Below are 25,175 nucleotides of genomic sequence, written 5' to 3'. Positions count from 1 at the left end.
TTATGTGAATAGGGAAACAGGGGAGGTAACAGAAGGAGAAACTCCTTGTGGGGGAGGCATAAGATAATGGAAGTAATTAGCGGGGAAAGGTAGTACGCGTAGAGAGGGGGAGTTGGGCAAACAATCTGTCGCTTGCGAAGGTCGATGTTTAGGTCTGTAATATAGTAGATAGATAAGGGGGGAGGAAATGGAAGAAGAAGGGGTAAAGATGAGAGTGGAAAAAAGTGTGCCATTCCTCCTCCGCTGACCTCCCTGAGAAAGTAATTGGGAATATTCGGCAATCGTTTAGAAGTGATGCCAGAAAGACCAAGTTTTCCGTAATTTGGTGGGTGTGTCTTTGGCTTGATGCACCAGGTCTGCAGGCCAATTTCCATTGGACTGGAATGCACATTTTTGCAGCGTTCAAGAGGTGTAAAGCTAGGGAGCTGTGATAGTGGTTCTTGGGGATAGAGGAATAGGGTAAAAAGCATTTGGGCAGAGAAGTCTATCGGATAGGTGGTAATTTGAGTAATGAGGCAGTGGACGTCTTTCCAAAAGCTTTGGAGTAAGGGACACGTCCAGTATAAATTCAGGAGTGATCCATCTTCGTCAGAGCATCTCCAACCGTTGGGGGGTATGGTGGGAGAGATTTTGCGTAATCGAACGGGGGTCACGTACCATCTAGAAAAGACCTTAAAGCTTTTTTCCTGTACACAGAAGGTCAGTTTAAACATGGACATGCTTTGGAGTATCACAAAAAAATAACACACCTAAAGAAAAACCTACACATAGAGGAATACACTGAGGCCAATGGTCAGTAGGCAGATGCTACTTAGATAATTCACTTGAGAATCATGCCACCTTATGTCTGTGAAGGTTGCTATTCACGTAGGTCATGGTATAGTTTGTAGCAAGCAGATTATCACATTCAACTGGGCTTCAGTGATATTAAGGATGTTTCACTACTCATCCCAATGGTTTCCTTAGATCGTATGAGTGTTGGTAACACTAGAGTAATACTAGGGAATGTTCCCAACATGCATCTAAACTCAGAATCAAATAAGTGGTGAATGGTCCTCAGCTTTACAAAATAAGTCCAGTTAAATGTGACTACTACTAAATTTAGTGTCATTACAAAAAGTCCTAAGCCAAAGGTAAATCAGACTTACTAAAGCAAAGAAAAGGATGTTCTCTAAAAACAAAAAATATACAGATTTGGAAAACAAGTTAGCTGAATGCTTCCTTGCTTTTCAAAGGGAAAACCAGCACCTTGCCATGTCAAAATGTTTCCTGAGGCAACAGTTCCGGGACCCCCTTAAAGTGAAGTGACACTAAAGTCGCTTTAAAGATTTGTACCAATATACTCTCACTGTTCATCAGACTGCTGGGGGGGGCAGACTGCTGTCAGTAAGAAAAAAATAAAAATAAAATAACTTAGCAGTGGGAGCAAAATGTCCCTGCAGCAGTAGTCATCAGGAGTTAAAAAATCCTCCCTGTGTCATTGGTCAATCGGAGTATAATCTGCCCTGGCGTTGGTCGGGGTAAAAAATGCCCTGGCCAGTGGATTTGCTCCGGGCATATTCCCCTGGTGGTGACCCCATGTCCTTATCCAGGGCCTCCCTCTGGCAGGTCAGACTGATGCATGACTGGTTATGTGTCACCTGTTCCTTTTGAGGCTGGGGCGGTATCAATGTAGGCCATTTATATATTTTTTGTTCTTTTCCTTTTTTTTTATGAGCAGATTAGTCTATTCGTCATACCTCTCTAACCTATATTACTGTAATTGAATTTGGACTCTGTTAGTTCTATTTTGTATTTCCACTATATTGTGTATGATCACTTATCGTATAATTTGGAAATTGCTTTTCTCTCTTAAAATAAAAAATAATTTGGTGGGAGTACAAATAATTACCAGCCATCAGAGGTCAGTAGAAGAAAAAATGTCCTTGTGTCGGTGGTAAAAAAAAAAGTAAAAAATTCCCCTGCAATAGCAATCAGTGGGAATAGAAAATCACCCTACGACATTGGTCATGGAAATAAAAAAAAAAGGCCTTTGAGTTTGTGAAGAGTGGGAGTAATAAATTCCTGTTGGTCGGGGGAAAGATTAAGCCCCATTGTTAATGTCAGTGGGATGAATAGTGCCCCAATTATTGGTGTCAGTGGGAGGAACAGATTTCTATATATGGTTTGAAAACACAATCATAAGTTCTATACCATCTATGCCATCAAACTGTTATCAGCCTAGATAAGAGAGCCACAATTACAAGTCTTGCCTAAAAAAATAACACCGTAGAAAGGGGTGAACTATATGCTGACACCATTTTACTGCATATGGCTGACTCCGGTGCCTCTTTGACAATTTTCAGATTCTTTTGTATGTGGAACCTACTATGATCTCTCCATTAGTTCAAATATGTTTTGTATCCCCACTTTTTATCGTAAGCTGCTTTTATATTAAAAGAAAAAAAAAAGCTTGGCTTAAATGCAAACTCATTTTTTAATGCGTAAGCCTCTTGAAAATGTCATTGCTACCAATGTTTTGAGGAAATCTTCAATATACAGTATCTTACATTTTTGTAAATATTTTATTATATCTTTTCATGTGACAACACTGAAGAAATTACACTTTGCTACAATGTAAAGTAGTGAGTGTACAGCTTGTATAACAGTGTAAATTTGCTGTCCCCTCAAAATAGCTCAACACACAGCCATTAATGTCTAAACCGCTGGCAACAAAAGTGAGTACACCCCTAAGTGAAAATGTCCAAAATGTCCAAATTGGGCCCAATTAGCCATTTTCCCTCCCCAGTATCATGTGACTCAGTCGTGTTACAAGGTCTCAGGTGTGAATGGGGAGCAGGTGTGTTAAATTTGGTGTTATCGCTCTCATACTAGTCACTGGAAGTTCAACATGGCACCTCGTGGCCCAGAACTCTTTGAGAATCTGAAAAAAAGAATTGTTGCTCTACATAAAGATGGCCTAGTCTATAAGAAGATTGCCATGTCCCTGAAACGGTTTAGCAGGACAGGCTCCACTCAGAACAGGCCTTGCCATGGTTGACCAAAGAAGTTGAGTGCACGCGCTCAGTGCCACATCCAGAGGTTGTCTTTGGGAAATAGACATATGAGTGCTGCCAGAGGTTGAAGGGGTGGGGGGTCAGCCTGTCAGTGCTCAGTCCATACGCCGCACACATCAAATTTGTCTGCATGGTTGTCGTCCCAGAAGGAAGCCTCTTCTAAAGATGGTGCACAAGAAAGCTTGCAAGGTCTCTACTCACCGGCTCTGTGATGTCGTCATGGAGGAGTGGAAGTGGACTACAGTGGCAACCTGTGAAGCTCTGGTGAACTCCATGCCCAAGAGGGTTAGGCCAGTGCTGGAAAATAATTGTGTTCACACAAAATATTGACACTTTGGGCCCAATTTTTACTTAGGGGTGTACTCATGGGCATCCGCAAAACTTTTTCCGGGGGGGACATCATTTTAAGGCCACCCATGCTCCAATCTCATGATAAACTTTCCACTGGAAAGATATATGTGTGTTATATAAGAGATAATTCATCTTCACTTTGTATTGGAAGTTACTGTGTACCATGCACATATAGTCTAGAGAATGTACATCGTTTTACATTGCAATACATCTGTTGTGGCCATATTTTGATCTTCATACTGTCATTGAATAGCTGTTTTCATCAAGATCAAAATATGGCCACAACAGATGTGTTGCAATGTAAAAAGATGTACAATCTCTAGGCTATATGGGCATGGTACGCAGCCACCTGAGTAACCCTGCGGATGCCCATGCTTTCAATCCAATACAAAGTGCTAAGTGAAGAAGAATCCTCTCTTAAACTGTACACACACATATCTTTCCAGGAAATTGCAATTATAGCTCAGCTCAGCTGTTCCACTTTCAAAGCAAAGCAATATATTATTATATATAAAAATGCTCCTCCTGAGTCTTGCTGTTACCTGTGGTTCTTTACTGTGTATGCCTCAGTATTTCCTGTCTGTGATGATGATCCCCTAGGTCCAGGGCAGCACTGGCAGGCGGCAGCGTATCACTGACTCTGACTCAGCCATTAGAGTGGGCAGGGCTGGCGCTGGCCGGACCTACACAACACAAGCAGGCTGGCAGCCAATAACTGGAGCGGAGTGGCCGAGGTGAGCATCGCATTGGATGATCAGGCTGGGGTGAGGGGGGGACATCAGATGATAGATATCAGAGTCTCAGAGAGACAGAGAGCAGCCAGCGGACTCAGAAAAAAGTCTGCAGTTTGGCGCCGGCCGCAGCTGACCCTGCTGGCTGCTGCAACACCTTGACAATTCTGGGTGGGGCACTTGACCCCCCCTTGCCCCTCCTGCGGACGCCCATGGGTGTACTCACTTTTTTTGCCAGCGGTTTAGACATTAATGACTGTGTGTTGAGTTATTTTGAGGGAACAGCAAATTTACACTGTTATACAAGTTGTACACTCACTACGTTACGTTGTAGCACATGAACAGATAATATTATTATTAATAAACAGGATTTATATAGCGCCAACAGTTTACGCATCGCTTTACAACATGAGGGCAGACAGTACACTTACAATACAAATCAATACAGGAGGAATCAGAGGGCCCTGCTCGTTAGAGCTTACAATCTAGAAGGGAGGGTCAAGTGGAAACAAAAGGTAATAACTGTGGGGGGTGAGCTGATGGAGAAAATTAAAAAACAGTTGTTAGGTGTGGATAGGGTAGGCTTCTCTGAAGAGAAGGGTTTTCAGGGATCGTCTAAAAGCTAATAGAGTAGGAGATAAGTGGACAGATTGGAGTAGAGCATTCCATAGGATTGGAGAGGCTTTGGAAAAGTCCTGGAGGCGAGCATGGGAGTAGGTGATGAGGGAGCTAGAGAGCAGAAGGTCTTGAGAGGAATGAAGAGAACGAGTAGGTTGGTATTTAGAGACTAGGTTAGTGATGTAGCTGGGGGCTAAATTGTGGATGACTTTGTACATAGTTGTTAGTATTTTGAATTTAATTCTTTGGCCGACCAGAAGCCAGTGGAGGGATTGACAGAGAGGGGTAGCAGCGACAGAGCAATTGGTAAGGTGGATGAGTCTGGCAGCAGCATTCATGATGGACTGAAGAGGAGATAGACTATGTAGAGGTAAGCCAATGAGAAGGGAGTTGCAGTAGTCAAGGCGAAAGATGACCAGAGAGTGAATTTAGAGCTTTGTTATGTCATTTGTTAGAATGGGGCGTATTTTGGAGATGTTGCAGAGGTTGAGGTGGCAGGATTTGGACAGTGATTGGACATGGTGCTTGAAGGAAAGTTCAGAGTCCAGGATGACACCTAGAACCTTGGCATGTGGGCATGGGCTTATAGTTGTGCCATCGATTTTGACCGAGAGATCAGGGGAAGGGGCATATGGGGGAGGAAAAATTATAGGTTCGGTTTTGGATAGTTTGAGTTTGAGGAAGTGGTGTGACATCCAGACTGATATATCTGATAGTAAATTAGTGATACCTGAGGAGACAGAGGGAGTGAGCTGAGGGGTAGAGAAATAGATTTGGGTGTCGTCAGTGTAGAGGTGGTATTGGAAGCCATGGGATGCTATCAGCTGACCCAGGGAGGAGGTGTAGCTTGAAAATAGGAGAGGTCCAAGAACAGAACCTTGGGGGACCCCAACTGAGAAAGGAAGAGGAGAAGAGGAAGTAGAGTTGTAGGAAGTGCTAAAGGTGTGGTTGGATAAGTAGTAAGAGAATCAGCGAAGAGTACAGTCACGGAGACCAAAGGCATGGAGTTTTTTGAGGAGGAGGGGGTGGTCAACCGTATTAAAGGCAGCAGAGAGGTCCAGGAGTAGGATTACAGAATAGTGTTGATTGGTTTTGGCCGTTAGTAGATCATTTGTTAGTTTTAGGAGAGCAGTTTCTGTGGGGTGTTGAGGATGAAATCCAGACTGAAAGGGATCAAGAAGGCTAATATCAATGAGGTGGACACTTAGTCGGTTGTAGACCAGACGTGCAGAAACTGACCGGAAACTGACTGCATGGTGTGAACTAGAGCCATTGGAATACATGGGACACTGTGCATGCATTTTGTGCAGAAAAAAAGCGCACGGAACTGCTTTTGGTGTGAACTGGCCCTGAATGTATTTTGCAAAAATAAAACAGCTTTCCATTTATTCTACACACACTTACCTAACTGACTTTATGGATGTTTCAAAACACTGCTTGATTACTTCTGCCTTACTTCCTGGACAAACTTTAGGTCATGATACAGGAAGGAGTTGACCAGCTGATCTCTTTAGCACACACCCTGCATCATCCACCCTCAGCTGGTCAACACCTTCCTGTGTCATGTCCTAAAGTCTGTCCAGGAAGTAAGACAGAAGTAATCAAGCAGTGTTTTGAAACATCCATAAAGTCAATGAGGTAAGCGTGCAAAGAATAAATGGAAAGCTGTATTATTTTTGCAAAAGAAGTACATTAATGCTATATTGGTACATAGGGGAGCTGGAATTTAGAAAAAAAAAGGTGAACTTAACCTTTAAACTCATGAGCTTCCTTATCTGCTCATGGCAATATCATATGAATGATCTAGTGACCCTATTAACCACTTCAGCCCCGGAAGGATTTACCCCCTTCCTGACCAGAGCTCTTTTTACAATTTGGCACTGCGTCGCTTTAACTGCTAATTGCGCGGTCATGCAATGCTGTACCCAAACGAAATTTGCGTCCTTTTCTTCCCACAAATAGAGCTTTCTTTTGATGGTATTTGATCACCTCTGCCATTTTTATTTTTTGCGCTATACACGGAAAAAGACCGGAAATTTTGAAAAAAATTATATTTTCTAATTTTTGTTATAAAAAAAATCCAATAAACTCAATTTTAGTCATACATTTAGGCCAAAATGTATTCGGCCACATGTCTTTGGTAAAAAAAATGTCAATAAGTGTATATTTATTGGTCTGCGCAAAAGTTATAGCGCCTACAAACTAGGGTACATTTTCTGGAATTTACACAGCCTTTAATTTATGACTGCCTATGTCATTTCTTGAGGTGCTAAAATGGCAGGGCAGTACAAAACCCCCACAAATGACCCCATTTTGAAAAGTAGACACCCCAAGGAAATTACTGAGAGGCATGTTGAGTACATTGAATATTCATTTTTTTGTCCCAAGTGATTGAATAATGACAAAAAAAAAAAAATTACAAAAAGTTGTCACTAAATGATATATTGCTCACACAGGCCATGGGCATATGTGGAATTGCACCCCAAAATACATTTAGCTGCTTCTCCTGAGTATAGGGATACCACATGTTTGGGACTTTTTAGGAGCCTAGCCGCGTACAGGGCCCAGAAGACCAATCACCGCCTTCAGGATTTCTAAGGGTGTAAATTTTTGATTTCACTCTTCACTGCCTATCACAGTTTCGGAGGCCATGGAATGCCCAGGTGGCACAAACCCCCCCAAATGACCCCATTTTGGAAAGTAGACACCCCAAGCTATTTGCTGAGAGGCATGGTGAGTATTTTGCAGCCCTCATTTGTTTTTGAAAATGAAGAAAGACAAGAAAAACATTTTTTTTTTCTTTTTTCAATTTTTGAAAACTTTGTGACAAAAAGTGAGGTCTGCAAAATACTCACTATACCTCTCAGCAAATAGCTTGGGGTGTCTACTTTCCAAAATGGGGTCATTTGGGGGGGGGGGTTGCCACCTGGGCATTCCATGGCCTCCGAAACTGTGATAGGCAGTGAAGAGTGAAATCAAAAATTTACGCCCTTAGAAAGCCTGAAGGCGGTGCTTGGTTTTCGGAGTCCCACACATGTGGTATCCCCATACTCAGGAGAAGCAACAGAATGTATTTTGGGGTGTAATTTCACATATTCCCATGGCATGTTTGAGCAATATATCATTTAGTGACAACTTTGTGCAAAAAAAAAAAAAATTGTCTCTTTCCCACAACTTGTGTCACAATATAAAATATTCCATGGACTCGACATGCCTCTCAGCAAATAGCTTGGGGTGTCTACTTTCCAAAATGGGGTCATTTGGGGGGGTTTTGAACTGTCCTGGCATTTTATGCACAACATTTAGAAGCTTATATCAAACATCACCCACTCTTCTAACCACTTGAAGACAAAGCCCTTTCTGACACTTTTTGTTTACACGAAAAAATTATTTTTTTTTGCAAGAAAATTACTTTGAACCCCCAAACATTATATATTTTTTTAAAGCAAATGCCCTACAGATTAAAATGGTGGGTGTTTCATTTTTTTTTTTCACACAGTATTTGCGCAGCGATTTTTCAAACGCATTTTTTGGGGAAAAAACACACTTTTTTAAATTTTAATGCACTAAAACACACTATATTGCCCAAATGTTTGATGTAATAAAAAAGATGATCTTAGGCCGAGTACATGGATACCAAACATGACATGCTTTAAAATTGCGCACAAACGTGCAGTGGCAACAAAATTAGTACATTTTTAAAAGCCTTTAAAAGCCTTTACAGGTTACCACTTTAGATTTACTAGGTCTACTGCTAAAATTACTGCCCTCGATCTGACCTTCGCGGTGATACCTCACATGCATGGTGCAATTGCTGTTTACATTTGACGCCAGCCCGACGCTTGCGTTCGCCTTAGCGCGAGAGCAGGGGGGACAGGGGTGCTTTTTTTTTTTCTTTATTATTTTTTTACTTTTTTATCTTACTTTTAAACTGTTCCTTTCATTTTTTTTTTTTTTTATCATTTTTATTGTTATCTCAGGGAATGTAAATATCTCCTATGATAGCAATAGGTAGTGACAGGTACTCTTTTTTGAAAAAATTGGGGTCTATTAGACCCTAGATTTCTCCTCTGCCCTCAAAGCATCTGACCACACCAAGATCGGTGTGATAAAATGCTTCCCCAATTTCCCAATGGCGCTGTTTACATCCGGCGAAATCTAAGTCATAAAATGCTTGTAGCTTCCGGTTTCTTAGGCCATAGAGATGTTTGGAGCCACTCTGGTCTCTGATCAGCTCTATGGTCAGCTGGCTGAATCACCGGCTGCATTCTCAGGTTCCCTGTTGAGACAGGAGAAAAACACGGAAGACGGTGGTGGTGGGGGCATTCCCTCCCACTGCTTGTAAAAGCAGTCTAGAGGCTAATTAGCCGCTAGGATTGCTTTTACATGAAAGCCGACCGCTGGCTGAAAAGAATGATACCAAGATGATACCGAAACTTGCAGGCATCGTTCTGGTATAACCACTCAAAGTCGTGAATGGCGTGCCTGAAGACAAAAAAAAATGGTTAACAATAAAGCACAGTAAACGGTAAAGTATAAAAAAATTGCATACCTGAAAAGCAAACATGATAAAACATAATAACAATAAAACATTGCAGAATAGAATACAGTAAAAAAGAGCAGAACAATAGAGAGAGAATAGAGAGAGAGAACAAAAAAACGACAACTATTTTTTTTTATTTTATATTTTTGTTTGTGGTTTTTTTTTTTTTTTACACTTTTTTTTGTAACTAACTTTTATAACTGTAACCGGTTCCAGGTTCAGGTCTCTCAAAATGCGTTGGCATCTTGGGAGACCCTGTGAAAGTGTGTCCTAGTCTGTGCAATGCTGTACCCTACGCTAATACTCAACTAGTGCATGGTAGCGTTCAAAACATTCACCAATGCAAAAACCAGGATTGTCAGGACAGGAGGGACAATAATAGCGGGTGTCACGCCTATATCCGCGCTTGCTGCAGACACAACATCTTTTTTGGAGGGGTTCGTTGGGTAGGGGTACTCGGGAGGACATAAAGAAAATGCCTCTCATGCAGCTGACTGCATTTGGTTGGGGATGTGAATGGGGGAAGTACGGGCGCTGCAGAAGTGGTGGGTTCCCAATTAGGATTGGCGAATGCAGCAGGAAGGGCATTATGGGCACGACGGGCCTGTGTTTGTCTTCTTCTTGGTGGCAGCGGGACACTACTTGTGCTTGCCACCTCACCAGCTTGAACTGCACTTATGGGACTCGCCACGTCACCAAGTGTTACTGTAGTGCTGGTTTGACTACGACCGGGGTGTACTAGGCCGCTGGCGCTAGCCAGTTGACCAAAACACTACCAAAAAAACTGTCAGCGATCGCAGGGATCAGGCCTGACTCTGCGAACGCTGCAGTTATGCGTTTAGTGTTTTGTAAGTGACAGTGATCGATCGATACTGCACTTGGGTGGACTGGGCCGGGCGGAGGAGCAAAACGCAGGTGCTAGCAGGTATCTGGGCTGATCCCGCTAACACTGCGTTTTTGGGAACCCTAAACTGCTGGGGACGCTAGTATAGATCTGATCGGATCAGATATTGATCCGTACAGATACTATATCACTAAGGGAGGCGTATGCTGCGTGCGTGGGTGTTAGCGGTACTGGCGCTAATCTGACGCTGCCTGGGGCGAGGCATATCACCGCCGGGCGATCAGGGGGCTAAACCTTTATTCGGTAATAAATGGCGGGTGCCCTGACACTATAAAAAATAAACGAACTAACCAGCGTCACCCGTAACGGTTATACGGTGATCAGTGGTGAAAGGGTTAACTAGGGGGCAATCAAGGGGTTAAAACATTTATTAGATAGTATATGGGGGTCCCTGTTGCTATAAAACGCTAACGGCGCACCTAAATATTTACCTCCCTAACTAGCATCACCAGCAACACTAATACAGCAATCAGAAAAATGATTGCTTAGCGACACTGGTGATGGGGGGAGATCAAGGGGTTAAAACTTTATTAGGGGGGTTAGGGGGGTACCCTAGACCTAAAGGGGGCTAACCCTAACACACTAACTGTCACAAACTGACACCATGCAGTAATCAGAAAAAAAAAAAAAACTGCTTGGTGTCAGTTTGACAGGGGGGGAGGGGTGATTGGGGGGTGATCGGGGGGCGATCGGGGGGGGGGATCGGGGGTGTAAAGTATGCCTGGCATGTTCTACTGTGAGGTGTAGTGTTGTGCAACTCACTCAGATGTCTTCTGTCCTCGGCGCCGGAACGGAAACTGCCGAGCCAAGGAGAGATGACATCACATCCTCTGCCTCTGTGTACTACACAGAGGCAGGGGACGATTCCCATTGGATGGGAGCGATCGCGAGGGGGGGGACGAATTGATGGCCTCCCCCTCATCTCTGATCGCTGCCAGACCAAAGCCGACCGCCTCGGGCACCGGGGGGGTCCGATCGGACCCCCCGCCCGCGGGAAGGCAATCACGTACCAGGTACATGATTTTGCCTGCCCGTGCCATTGTGCAGATGTATATCTGCGTTAGGCGGTCGGCAACTGGTTAAAGATCTAATCCCAAGCTTACGTATGTTAATGTAATATCAAAATTTGTTTTTAATCTTTGAAAATTGACAACTTTCATTAAAACAAAGCTGGTGATCCCACTATAAAGGTCCTTGTTCAGACACTTCATGCTATTGGTTGACAAATGTCTCTGAATAATACACATTGATAACTGTCTGCTCCTAGTTGAGACTACAAGCATTCATGCAAAGACATATTATTCAGGCAGGGTACATTGATGTCACTTTGGGGTTGATTTATTAAAGGCAAATACAGTTGCGCTCATAAGTTTACATGCCCTGGCAGAATTTATTATTTCTTGGCCATTTTTCAGAGAATATGAATGATAAACACAAAAACTTTTCTTTCAGTCATGGTTAGAGTTTGTCTGAAGCCAATTATTATAAATCAACTGTGTTTACTCTTTTTAATTCATAATCACAACAGAAACTACCCAAATGACCCTGATCAAAAGTTTACATACCCCAGTTCTTAATACCGTGTATTGACCCCTTTAACATCAATGACAGCTTAAAGTCTTTTGTGGTATTTGTGGATGAGGCTCTTTATCTTCTCAGATGGTAAAGCTGCCCATTCCTTTTGGCAAAAAGCCTACAGTTCCTGTAAATTCTTGGGCTGTTTTGCATGAACTGCACATTTGAGATCTCCCCAGAGTGGGTCAATGATATTGAGGTCAGGAGACTGAGATGGCCACTCCAGAACCTTCACTTTATTCTGCTGTAGCCAATGACAGGTCGACTTGGCCTTGTGTTTTGGATAATTGGCATGTTGGAATGTCCAAGTACGTCCCATGCGCAGCTTCCTGGCTGATGAATGCAAATGTTCCTCAAGTATTATTTGATAACATACTTCATTCATTTTGCCATCAATTTTGACCAAATTTCCTGTGCCTTTGTAGCTCACACATCCCCAAAACATCAGCAATCCACCTCCGTGTTTCACAGTAGGAATGGTGTACCTTTCATGATAGGCCTTGTTGACTCCTCTCCAAATGAAGCATTTATTGTTGTGGCCAAAAAGCAAAATTTTGGTCTCATCACTCCAAATGACTTTGTGCCAGAAGGTTTGAGGCTTGTCTCTGTGCTGTTTGGTGTATTGTAAGCTGGATACTTTGTGGCATTTGCATAGTAATGGCTTTTTTCTGGCGACTCGAACATGCAGTCCATCTTTCTTCAAGTGCTTCCTTATTGTGCATCTTGAAACAGCCACACCACATGTTTTCAGAGAGTCCTGTATTTCACCTGAAGTTATTTGTGGGTTTTTCTTTGCATCCCGAACAAATTTCCTGGCAGTTGTGGCTGAAATTTTAGTTGGTCTACCTGACCGTGGTTTGGTTTCAACAGATCCCCTCATTTTCCACTTGATTAGAGTTTGAACACATTTGAACATTGACATTCTCAATTCCTTGGATACCTTTTTATATCCCTTTCCTGTTTTATACAGTTCAATTACCTTTTCCTGCAGACCCTTTGACAATTCTTTTGCTTTCCCCGTGACTCAGAATCCAGAAACGTCAATGCAGCACTGGATGAAAGATGCAAGGGTCTGTCAGGAGTTCAGAAACTCATTGACCTTTTATACACACACACACTAATTACAAGCAAACAGATCATAGGTGAGGATGGTTACCTTTAATAGCCATTCAAATCCCTTTGTCTCAACTTATGTGCATGTTATCGGGCCATAATTTACCAGGGTATGTAAACTTTTGATCAGGGTCATTTGGGTAGTTTCTGTTGTCATTATGATTTAAAAAGAGTAAACACAATTGATTGATAATAAATGGCTTCAGCCAAATACTAACCATGAGTGAAAGAAATGTTTTTGTGTTATCATTCATATTTTCTGAAAAATGGCCAAGAAATCTTAAATGCTGCCAGGGTATGTAAACTTATGAGCACAACTGTAGGTTGTGCACTTTGCAAAGTGCAGTTGAACTCTGCAAGTGCAGTTGTTCCAGAACTTAGTAAATGAGCAGAAGCTCTGCTGGCATCCATCATCCAATCAGGTGCAAGCAAAAATGCTGTTTTTTTTTAATCCCTTGCACATAAAGCATGCAATATCCTATGTCTTTGTGCTCTTCAATGCTTTTAAAAACATAGTTTTGAGTGAAAGAATATTGTATAAAAAAAAAAAAAATTGAATGCAAACACCACTATTCACATTCAGCATATTTATTACCAAATTTTGTGTTCCATCCTGAGCTTTCATTTACCAGCTGCAAAAATAATGGCACATTTTCCACAGCATTTTGGGTTTCTAATTTTGCTCTGTACACTTGTGCTGGCTCAAGCTAACAATGGTGTGGATTTGACATGTTTTTTGCTCATCAGTGCTTGTTTTAAACAACTCATTCACTTTTTCCACCGTACATGTGCTTGTGCCATTAGAGCTGGAGCGTTCTTTGATGGAAATGAAGGTGGGTTTAGGTATTGGTGACGATAGAGAGAATAACACAGATCCTTGTGTGTGTTATTGTCATCAGCTAAGGGATATGATCACTTGTGTACAAAGCTGTAATTGCAGGAACCACTTATTTACAGCTGCTGATGGAAAGAAAATGGATTGTACACATCATACAGGATGTAGGTTACCAGTGATCCACATACACCAGAAAATGTTATCTCAGAGCCCTTCATTGTGAAATGTCTTCATAAACTATCTGTAAGCACAGCAGTATCATGTATCTCATTATTATTTACTTTTATTAATGGGAAACGGTAGTCTTTTAGTCTTTACTAAGACTTTACTACTATGTACTATTCTTTAATGCAGAATAAGATAATAAACAATAGAAGACACGAATGTTATGAAATAAACTTTGTTTCTGTACATACAGAAGCTCTGCAAGTCAATAGGTTGGGTCTGACTTGACTTTCTATAAGGCCAACTCAGCTTATCTGGCAGCTATTAAAGCAAACCTTCTTATGTTGCATTCTCTTACCTTTACCACACTTCATCATCACGAAATCCCATCATTTCAGGCAAACACCAACTTTCTGAAAGTTGGTACTTGCTTACATTTTAGCACCCCTCCTTTCCTGTGTGTTTTTTCTATGTAGGCCTTGTGTTTGCGGCCTATTTTTCTCTTTAGGCTTTAGATTCAGAAAGGAGTTTCAGGGGAGTGCCTTCTTTGGGTGCCTACTACAGAGCTGGAGAGGTAGTTTGTTAAACCTCGAGTGAGTGTACAGGTTAGCTTTAAAGTGGATCGATCAGTAACTTTACAAGTGTCCATGAATATACACCAGCAGTATATTTACAAAAAAAAAACAAAAAACATTAAATAGCAGTTCTTGAGCTCAAGCCAAGTGACTTTGCCTAGGCTGAGATGCAGGAGGAAACATTTCCCAATTCTCCTCTCCCCCAGTAATCAAACTGCAACATAGCTACAGCAGAGGTTGATCTGTGCCCAATATTTGTGAACACAGGCAAGAACTACACAACATTAATATTTACATGATTGTGTAATTTTTAAGCCAGCATCTCAGTCCAGGAAGTAGATGCCTGAACAAATATGGCTGCATACTTCTAAAGAGAAAAGTAGCCATCTTTTTCTACAGTAGTTCTTTTAGCGCATACTGTATATCTAACGTTAGGTCTGAGTAAATGCAGGAAACTAATCATATTCTCTAACATACAAGTGACCACTAGAGGGCGCACATACAAATACATGTATGAAAATCAATAGCCAAAAATGGACTGGAAACTAGGAAAAAGATGAAAGCCATGTCATAAGTTACTTTTTTGCTTCATGCACACTGTGCACCTGTAAACACCTTTTCTCCTTACAGGAGAAAAGCAGCTTAAAAAATGCAGTAAAAGCCAAGTTTTTCACAAGTGTTTATGTCTGCTCGCGCATGTTCGCACATTTGGCATTAATGCATTCTATTGGCCAGAATATTATTTTATTCTGACCATTAGAATGCATTAATGCACATAAATGCTGAAGTTAGAAGCTGATTGTCTACCATGCACAGCTGCACCAGATTTTGCACTCTCCAGTTTTCGTAAATCAATCCCCATGAGTTTCGAACAAGAAAAAAAATAAACTACAGCTTTTTTTCTAAACATGACATCATTAATTGTGCAAATACGTTTCCAATGTCCTTCCATTAACAGAAATAACAAAGGCTTAAAATGTATTTCCAATTTACAATCAAATTTGAGAAAACCCCTATTTGTTATAATCCATACAACATATCTAATTTATATATATATATATATATATATATATATATATATATATTTCTTACCTTTAAGATATTTCTCAGAAGGGAGTGTCATGGCTGATGGTGAGGTTTTTTTTTATCAATGTTATAGTGAGCCTGTCCCAAGTCTGCCCTCATTAACATAAAATGCAAGAAGCCCATCCTTTACACTTTTAACCCTTTGTTAGGACAAACAGTCAAATGTAGTCTATTGATAATGAATGTCTGCCTGCATAGTACAGACAGGTTTAATTATCGCAAACATAGCTGCCCAGGCCCTCGCGTAAACAAAAAAACTACCTAGGATTTTTCTCTGCTGCTAAGATCCAGAATACAGGATCCAGCTGTTGTGAAACTACAAGTCCCATGATTCATTGCCAGGCTGACAGTTACAAGAATGACCCCCATGTGCAGAGGCATGATGGGACTTGTAGTTTCACAACAGCTGAAGAGCCGCCAGTTTGAGACCCCTGATCTAAAGGGCAAGCCGCAAGTTATGCTATATGAATGGGGCCGTGTAGCAAATATAAAGTAGGTGTTATCCCAATTTGGCTGCAAAGGTGGAAATACACTTTGAAGCGAGAGATTTTGTTTTCTTTTTTTACATGATGTTCTATGAATGGCCAAGAGAAGGGGGGACATACAAATGGCATTACACTTTCTGTGTATGAGAGCTGCAGGTCATATATGCAGCAGCCGGAAATACAGCAAGACCTATACTATTAGTATACCTATACCTATACAATAAGGATTATAAAGGACAGAGCAGTGACCGGCTATAGGACATACAGTATGTCAAAGGTAACTATTGTTTTCAAACACAAAATAAAAATATATGCCTGTAGCCTTCTTTCAAAAAACATTAGGCAGTAATTCTAGGCTCATTAGGGCACATTAATGTTTGGGTAAGGATTTCAAATAATGGAGCCTAAAGGGAAAAATTGCTCAACCCTTCTGTATTACAGAACATTTCCTTTTAACTGAGCCCAACATGGTTTGGAATATTGTGACAATACTGTATGTAAATAACCTTATATGACAAAGCTGCCTCTTTATCTCAGCTGCCTCTAGGCACAGGCCTAATGTTGCTGAAGATAAATCTGCCCCCCACTGTGCTGCAACTATTGCAGATACATTTTTGACATTTGTTTTCAAAATTGCTAAACTCAAATAAAAAAATCAATGGCACAAACAATAATCCCTGAAAATGGACCACATATAAACTTCCTCACAATAGCATATCATATTTATGCCAACTCTATATAGAAAAACTTAATCACAGCCTTTTTTGAATTAGGCAAATAAAAAAGTAGTGATAAAACTAGAGTATTTTTTTTATAAATGGTTCACACAAGATTCAAACAACTGTCGCGTTTGTTTTATAAAATGTTATAAATGTATTAAATTGGAAAATGTGCAAATAATGGATGAAAGTAGTATGAGTCTTGTGTGAAAACATTTAAAAAAAAAAGACCTTTTAGCAGCCCCACCAGCTCTTTGCCTGTTTAATAATAAAAAAAAAAAAGTAAAAGAAAAAAACAGTGTTTATGCTCCTAAAGCTTCAGCGCTGCCCTCTGCATGTTCCTTTGCGCTTCCTTTGTGCATTTCCAACCACTTCCTTGTGAAACCAGGCCGTCAATGACATCATGAAGAATGAGGAATGTTGGAGACAATGGTGTTCTCTAGGGATGATCCTTGGTTTGGCCTGATCCTAGAAAGCAAGCTGTCTCTTCCGTCAAAGCAACGTCCTAATATATAGCCATATAAAGTCAATAATGTCATGAGCATCCCCACCCCTTTGTTATGCACAGCTATGGAGTGGGGATGCTTCTGGGTTCAGTGTCCAGGTTGAACAAGAAGAACCCCATTCTTTGTGTTACTGACTGGTGGACACTGGGTTTTAAGGTATATATCCTAGGAATCTTTTTCAAATTAAATAAAGGAAAAGTTTCTAGGAGGAAAGAGGACTGGGAGAAGCTGCCAAAGGTGGAATTGGCTTTGAGTTTAAGTGACTGTCACCTGCATAAAAAAACTTTATTCTCTTGCAGACCTAAGACCACAGCTACTAGCCAGCGCTCCTAGGTGTGTCAGATTGTGTGTCACCTGCTTCACACTGTACATCTTCCCAGTGGCTGCTACGTCACTACTGTATCTGATAGTGTAGAGTGGCCAGTGGGTGGATCAACAACGCTATCCGACACATCTAATGTTTTGTATATTTAGAAGTAAGTGAACATTTCACTTTCTGCCTACCGGAAAGGTAAGTATAAACCTGCTGGTTCTTCTGCCTATATTTTTTTATGCAAACAACAGGGTCACTTTATGTTCTATATATTTAATGGTCCTGAATAAAAGATAGCAGCGAAATTTGCCTTTTTTTTTTCTTCCATTTTTCCTTGGATCAGCATAAATATGAGCTTACCAACATATATTTAAAAGACTGGGATGCAATCAAAGTTCATGTGCGTGTAAAGGCAGATGTCCCAATACTTTTGGTAACATAGTGTAAAAAAAAAAAAATATATATATATCTATATATAGATATATGTCTATCTATATATAGATATATATCTATATATATGTATGTAACAAATATAATTTACTTGGAATTGTAGCCGCATGTATTGAAAAACTGAGCACAATTGGTGAGTATTCAGGTGCAGCCAATATTGTGTGCAGATGGTGTAATTTCTTTTAATGCAAGCTGCGTCACAAATAGGACCCTTTACCATATATATCTTTAGCACATACTACGTTTTTACGAATTTATTGGGAAATTTATATTTTACTGTTAATGAAAAATAATATACAAAAAAATACTTGATACAAATTGATTTATTTTTGGCCTTTCTGCTCTGACACTTAACCTCCTGGAAAGATGACTGTCAGCCCACCTAGACCTAAATCCTTTCCAGAAAGTATTTTCAACGCTAAAACATATAAAAAAAGTTATAGGGGCCGACCCTCAATTTTTATTCTCTTTTATATATTAGCTTGGAATTATAGCAGAAGGACTCACGATTAAGTATTAATCCAGCTTTCTATTTCACCTGAAAATTATTCAACTTACTCATGTTCTACTCCTATAAAATTTTTCAATAAAAAATAGCAAGCATTTTTCAAATGCAAAAATGCAGACTACTCAACTGGCTGCTGTCCATGGTTTGGGAAATAAATTAGTGAATGTTATACCAGACATCCTATATTGGTGCCACAAAACACATTTCCTCAGCGAAAGCTTTGAATGTTATGATTTTTATGACTCATAGTGAGATAGAGTTTGTAGGAAGATGAGTGACACAAGTTCTACAGACATATTATTCATTCATATTCTCTCCACATAAGTCATCAAACTGTCTCTCAATGAAAATATGGCAAAATCATTCTACAACACTGAATATGGAGGAGAAAAATAAACACTTTCACCTGCACTTTGAATCCTCGTGCGATTAATAAATTTGCAAATATTCTTTTTAGAGACATTTTTTTCAATTGCTCCTCGAGGACTTTTCCTTTGCTGCACCTACATCCCATCATGCATTCAACAAGCCTCTAAAGCAGCCTTTCTCAATCCTTTTTAACACAGAGAATCCTTAAAAATAACTTTCAGGTCCCAGCAGACCCAGACTGGGATAAAAAATAGGCCCGGGCATTTTGGACTGAGCAGCATGTTAACCGGCACCTTCCCCACTCTCCACCCTGACGGATCCCCCAGGAGAGGGGAGGGGGGAACCCGACAGAGGTTCGGGGGGCTGGGAAAGAACATGGGGGGCAGGGAGCACAGGGAAGAACCTTGAGAACACGGGCTGGGGCGAGAGCATAGGGGAGGCTCGAGAGCACTGTGCGGGGAGGCAGAGAGCATGGGGGGGCAGCGAGCACAGGGGAGAGGCAGAGAACACAGAGAGGAGGAGAGCACGGGAGCAGAGAGCATGGGGGGCTTGAGATCACAGGGGGGTGGGAGCTTGGAGTGCACAGGGGAAAGCAAAAACACGAGGAGGAGCGAAGAGCACAGGGAGGGTAGGAGAGCACGAGGGGGGAGGCGGAGAGCACACGAGGGAGGCAGAAAGCATGGGGGGGAGGCAGAGAGCACTGGGGGGGATGTGAAGAGCACTGGGGGTAGGCAGAGGGCACAGGGAGGAGGCCAAGAGCACGGGGGCAGTGGAGACCATGGGGGGAGGTGGAGAGCACGGGGGAGGCTGAAAGCACTGGGGGAGGCAGAGAGCTCAGGGGAAGGCGGAGAGCCAGGGAGGAGGTCGAGAGCACAGGGGGTTGGAGAGCACGGGGGGGTCTGGAGAGCATCGGGGGGGTCGGAGAGCACAGGGGGAAGCAAGAACATGGGGTAAGGCGGAGAGCATGGGGGGCTGGAGGTGGAGAGCACGGGGGAGGCAGAGAGCACTGAAGGGCTGAAGACCACTGCCGGAGAGGTGGAGAGCACAGGGGGAGGCGGAGAGCACGGGAGGGAGGAGGAGAGCACAGGGGGCTGCAGATCACTGGGGGGAGGTGGAGAGCACTGGAGGGGCTGGAGAGCACTGGGGAGAGACGGAGGGCACCGGGGGAGGTGGAGAGCACAGGGGCTGAAAGCACTGGGGGGGTGGAGGAGGGCATGGGGGGGCCGCAGAGCACAGGGGGGGTCAAAAGCACGAGCGGGGTGGCAGAGAGCATGGGGGGCGGAGAGCACAGAGGGCACCGAAGGGCACAGTGGGGTGGAGGGCACGAGGGGGAGCCAGAGAACAACGGCGGGTCGGAAAGCACAGGGGGGCAGAGAGCACGAGGAGGCAAAAAGCATGGGAGGGGCAGAGAGCACAGGGAGGGCAGAAAGAAGCAGGGAGCGGTGGGGGTGGCTGCATATAGAAGAATCATTCTCTCCATTCCTCCTGCAGCCTCTGAAAGCCTGTGAGAGGGAGAGGAGGAGAATAGGCTGCAGGAGGAAATGGAGAGAATGATTCTTCTATATGCAGCAGCCCCCACCGCACCTCCTATCCAAGTTATGGGGGGACGCACTCACGTTCTCTTTGATCCAGCTCCATGGCGTCTGCAGCAGGTGTCTTCTCTAGCTCCTCCCCCTTCATGGCCACGCCCCCCAGAACCGATGGCTGAACTATACTAATGGTTGTATGGCCGCAGAAAGCCCAAAGGTGTCTCCTTTAGCTCCTCCCCTTCATGTTTTTGTCCCCCTGGCGCCGATGTCTGAACTGGCAGCCAAGTGGCCGCAGAGAGGCCGGGTGAATGGCACGTGCACAAAGAGCGGCCCCACAAGGACTTGAGGTCCAGCGGCCCTGGCCTACCAGGCAAGTGCCCAGTTTGCCCTATGGCCAATCCGGGCCTGGGTCCCAGGAATCCCCTGCTAATAATTATGCCTTCACTTAATGGTGCAATTAGTGTGAACAGTAAGTTGTAGGTAAATAAAGAATTTGTTTATGACCCTTAGGTTTGCTCTATATGAAAACATTATTTTCAGTAATAATCGCAGTAATAATCAATCAGTAATAATCATTCATAAAATGAAATAAGTAATGTTAAAAATCATGGTAAGAAAAGAAACCCAGACAGTGAGAATTGTAGTGCTCCCTCACATTGGTATTCAGTAGCTGAGTGCCGGTGCAGGCATCTGGGTGGATCATGACCATATGGTCTCGACCTTTCTCTAGCCTGGACCAGCTCTATGATGTCAGCCGAAAGCGGGCTTTCTGCTGAAACCAGGACACAGGAGTGCAGAACGAACTGCACTCCTGTGATACACAGGAGAAGTACAGCCAAACCAGCTATGACTGTACTTCTCCTTTAAGGATCCCTAAGAGGGGCCAATATTTTCTTCTTCTGGGATACTGGAATAACATCACCAGCCAAGTCAAGCAAATAAGCTACAGAAGGTTGAGATGAGCTGAGATCACAAGAAAATGAGGCAGATGTCTTGCTGACATTAGATACATATCTACAACTATAGTAAGAGGAATACCGCGCTATAGTGCACCCAAAATTAGTGCCTATTAGTAAATGTTGTGAATGACCAATTGGGAGATTACCAAAGTAGTGATAAAAGTAGCCTAATAAATTAAAAAATACCTAACACATAAGCAGCCGCTCTATGTGAGATACACACATTAACAAAACAATATAACAAATATCGCAGCACTGTAGATTATAAGTGAGTAACAATACCAGTGTTGACTGGGACTAATTGATTAGAACCCAAATTAAAAAATCAATAAGTGTTTCCTGAACAGTCCTAACACAGTGAAAAAAGTCCAAATAAACGTAGTGAGAAGACATAAAGCTCGGACACCAGTCTTTAAAGTGGGAAATGTAAATAGAACAAATTCCTCCACCGCACCAATGTGGTAGCTGAAAATAAAATGCGCGCTTACCAAAAGGCAAGCACAAAGGGGCTTGTGACCTTAACCCGGTCCGGGCCTTTAACTGGATGGGCTTGTAGGGAACGACATCCCACTTCATAAAGCCAGAGGGGTGATGATACCGCTAGTCCACCAAGCCACAGGAAATCACTCTTATCATGGAGGTTAATAAAAGACTCCAAGCTGGGGGGTGGTTCTAACATAGCAGTCACACTAATCATAAATCCAAAAAGTCCACTCTCTGGAATACATGTGCCTGTATCACTGAATAATCCATTCAATTTGTATCAAATCAGACAGGCTTTTTCACTACATAACTGCTGGTAGATCTAAAGCAGATTGTACAATCAAATTGTACAGAAAATGGATGGAAGGTGGTATAGCCAACTATCTACAACTAACTAAAGTGTAAGTGGCTTACGCTCATATTTCGAAGCAACATCACCGTGAAGGCATTAGGGGTCTCTTTGCTAGGAGGCAATAATGAGCGCTTCCAATGTCAGAAGCACTCATTGTCCAGCAAAGTGAGTGAGGGAGCTTACTGTAAAAGCACTCATTATCTCTCACACAGACTTTAAAACTTGTACAGTGCTTTAGTCTGTTGAATGCATCACACAAGAATCAGCAGTGGGTCCTGCCACTACAGATGACAAACAGGCAAATGGTTTAAAACCATTGACTTACTGCAATAAACTTTACACAACAATGCCATTGCCAAAATCAGCACTAATAAACAGTGCAAAGATGAGGCAGATAAATAAAGCAACAATAATGCCTGTTATATCCTACAAATGTAAATGTTCATTGTAAACTGGAAAAAACTTCACCTCGGAAAAGACTTTGTGTGTTGAAGAAAACATTTCATGGAACCACGCAACTCACAACAGAGAAGTAGAACGAGTTTACTTGCAGGGAACTAAAACGCTGTAGGATTTTACTATTTTTCCCAGGTGGAAGCAATATTCAATTTACAAGTGTGGTCATTCATTTTTCAGAAAACACTGCCTTTAGCTAAACATGTTTAGACATGATTAAACTGGGCTGTCCAACTGGATTTGACTTTTAACTTGGGCTGCCAAATTTTTTAACAGAGCTGGCCACACACAAGAATGGGCAAATGTGAATGGTTAAATGACTCTGTATCAGTCATGCAAAAAAAAAAAAAGTAGCATGGTGAAATTAATGTAGCCAGAAAGTCCTTTTCAAGGGCCAAGAAATGTGTGCTTCCACTAATATGCATATAAAAGTTCAGCACAGTAATGCACCAGCTGAAGGTTTTAAAACAACCCTATGATTAATTTTAAATCTGCTAAAACAATCACCCTGCAAAAGAACAGTGTAAATAATTACTTTTTCTGCTTTCTGCACTGCCAAACATTGCTCCATTTCAGAAAGAAGCAGTAAGAGATATGGGGACCAAGAAGATTAACACTTCCTGGAGTGTTGGTTTCTCAGTGGACCATTCTTCTAGAATGCACCAGGGTTTGGCTGCACAGGCTGCAGGGAAGGTATTGGCAGGTTGGTTGCAATAAGGCTGATCGGCTACCTGGCTGCTTGTCTTGGTTTGACCAAGGTTAATTGCCTTACTTAACAAGGGTAACTGTACGCAGCTTCACAAGTGGTTGGACCATTCTGAAAAATTATTTGGTAAACTGAATTCACTGAATGGTTAGCAAGTAATGTACTGTTGGCCTCCTGGAAAATTTAAAATAACTAGCCTCTAACAACAAACACATTAATATGGAAACATATGACTATTTTTTTCAAAGCACAACTTTTTTTAGCTATGGAAAGTGCAAAGAAGGGTTATAACCATCAGATTTTAAACACTTGCAAAAAAAAAAAAAAGTTAGTAGGGTGCAGTAAATGAAATCACCAATTTTCAGTTTGCTCTATGTCAGCCAGGGTGTTGCTGCAAACCCTGGATCAGTCTGAAGGATATATAAAAAAATGAGAGTACCACAAAACAAGTCCAATAAGGTTTATTTCTCACAGCAAAAGTTTTGAAAATAAAGCCAACACATTTTGGAAGGCTCACACCTTCCACTTTATCAGTGCACTCTAGTTTTTATTGCCCACAACAGTACTCCACAGAAACCATAGTTTCCATCACTGCACTCATCATGGGCAAAAAGCTGAAACAGCTGTTTGCAGTTTGTAATCCATAGCTCTATACAATTAGGCTATATTTACACTATACACCAGTGGTTCTGGATGCAGCAATGGTTTAGGATGTTACAGATTCATTATATATGCAGAGGACCAAGGTCACCAAAGTGGCAGGGTCATTTAACCACTAACGCCAAATCTTCTCAAATTTGAGAGGGCTACCTCATTGTGCATAGATTAATCTTTCCAAATGTGGGATAAAATTCACATTTCCTATCCAAAGAAGTGTGGTAGGAGTTTGGGAGTAAGCCAGTGTTGTGCAACAGTTTTCCTAGCAAGGTATAATGTTCTGGTTAAAGGATAAGTTCACCTTTTGGAACACGTTACATGTTCCACCTGTATTTAGGGTGGAAAATGTAATATGTTCCAGTAGCTGCAGCCTCTCCCCCCCATGTGACGGTAAACTAGGAACTTCTCCCGGCACCTGCTGTCACTACTTGAAAATTACTTGGCTCACACAGCCGCGTCATTCATTCACAGTTTCTTCTGAATGACTTGAACTACAAGTACCATCAGCTTTTGCTACTGATGGCTTGTACTTCTGAATGGACTGCAAGGTCACTAAGGAGTGGCCTCGTAGTTCATTCACAAGCCCTGCAGCTTGTAACCGGACAGCCCATATGGAGGTATGAGCTGAATGCTGCATGGCTTGTTTGCAGGAGTCTGCTATTGCACCCCTGATCCACTGATCATGGGTGCATTCTTTCCAGGCTCCATTGGTAAAAAATAATAAATGCACATTTTTTTCCTGCAACAATATGTGCATTTATTTTTTTTTCCCAAAAGGTGAAATCATCCTTTAATGCTATCTGATTATAAGAGATATAAACAGGAAGTTCTAAAAGTCCCAGGAGGCCCATTTTTGGCTCAGGAGAACAATGAAGTTGAAGTGCACAACCAATTGTATCAAGCCTATCTTGCCAGTATGGAAGCAGTTTTGAACATCTCCACTTTTTCCTAGTTTTATAGAGAGTGGGGAATCTACTATCCGGGGCTCTACTATAGAGATTAAACTTCACTTCCTGTCCTGTTCACACAATTTTGCCAGTCAGCAAGTGAGTAGAACTCTCCAACAGCAACACAGATGGGAATAATTTTTTTTTTCAGTACAATAGGGGAAGGCAAGAACTCTAGTTGGAA

The 25,175-nt window shown here is 42.0% G+C and overlaps 1 protein-coding gene across 1 annotated transcript in view; it reads right to left on the bottom strand.

Moving 5' to 3' along the window:
- Nucleotides 1–25,175, bottom strand: part of ADAMTS6 (ADAM metallopeptidase with thrombospondin type 1 motif 6) — a 504,558-nt gene that overhangs the window by 330,114 nt on the left and 149,269 nt on the right. The gene's annotated exons all lie outside the window — the stretch shown is intronic.

Source organism: Aquarana catesbeiana, linkage group LG01 (assembly GCF_042186555.1).
Source record: "Aquarana catesbeiana isolate 2022-GZ linkage group LG01, ASM4218655v1, whole genome shotgun sequence".
NCBI classification, from domain to species: Eukaryota; Metazoa; Chordata; class Amphibia; order Anura; family Ranidae; genus Aquarana; species Aquarana catesbeiana.
Note: the sequence above shows the minus strand (reverse complement) of the source record. Positions and strands in the feature narration are given on the sequence as shown.